This window comes from Penaeus monodon, chromosome 24, assembly GCF_015228065.2.
Source record: "Penaeus monodon isolate SGIC_2016 chromosome 24, NSTDA_Pmon_1, whole genome shotgun sequence".
Taxonomy (NCBI): domain Eukaryota; kingdom Metazoa; phylum Arthropoda; class Malacostraca; order Decapoda; family Penaeidae; genus Penaeus; species Penaeus monodon.
In genome coordinates this window covers 40411735-40412238 of record NC_051409.1, presented here as the reverse complement: position 1 = coordinate 40412238, position 504 = coordinate 40411735, and the positions used below count along the sequence as shown (strand labels likewise).

The following is a 504-nucleotide window of genomic DNA, read 5'->3' as shown; positions in this document are numbered from 1 at the left end:
TATATGTTATATACCCAACCAAGTAGTCATTATTCTGATAGATATTAGATAATTATCCTCAATAAATTGGTAGATTATGATAAATGTATAGTCTTGTGGAGAAGCAAATAAACTGTCCTGTACCAATATAAGCAAAAGGTAGAATTCTTAAAAATGCATTAATTTATTCTGATTGATTATGCTAAATGCTTCATTGATGCTGTATTTTGAATGTAACTCTACATTAAGGTATAAATTCTTAAGTAACTAAAGGCATACTAAGATTAAATTGTTAATCGTTAAGTAACATGTAAATACTAAACATGTAATCTTGTTGCAAAGTAGCAATATTGCATGTGCATACCGCTATGCTGTTTGAAGTATTGCTGATAACAAAATTAGGAGATTTATTCATATTGTAGCATTAAGTACATCTATCTTCACTCTTCTAGGACAAAAATTTGCATATCATTGATGAGTTTCTTCAGTTGTCATTCTGAACCCATGTCGTATACAAATAGAAAT

The 504-nt window shown here is 28.6% G+C and overlaps 1 protein-coding gene across 1 annotated transcript in view; it reads left to right on the top strand.

The window, feature by feature from the left end:
- LOC119588968 (calsenilin-like) overlaps positions 1 to 504 on the top strand; it is an 11714-nt gene that overhangs the window by 5202 nt on the left and 6008 nt on the right. The window lies entirely within an intron of this gene.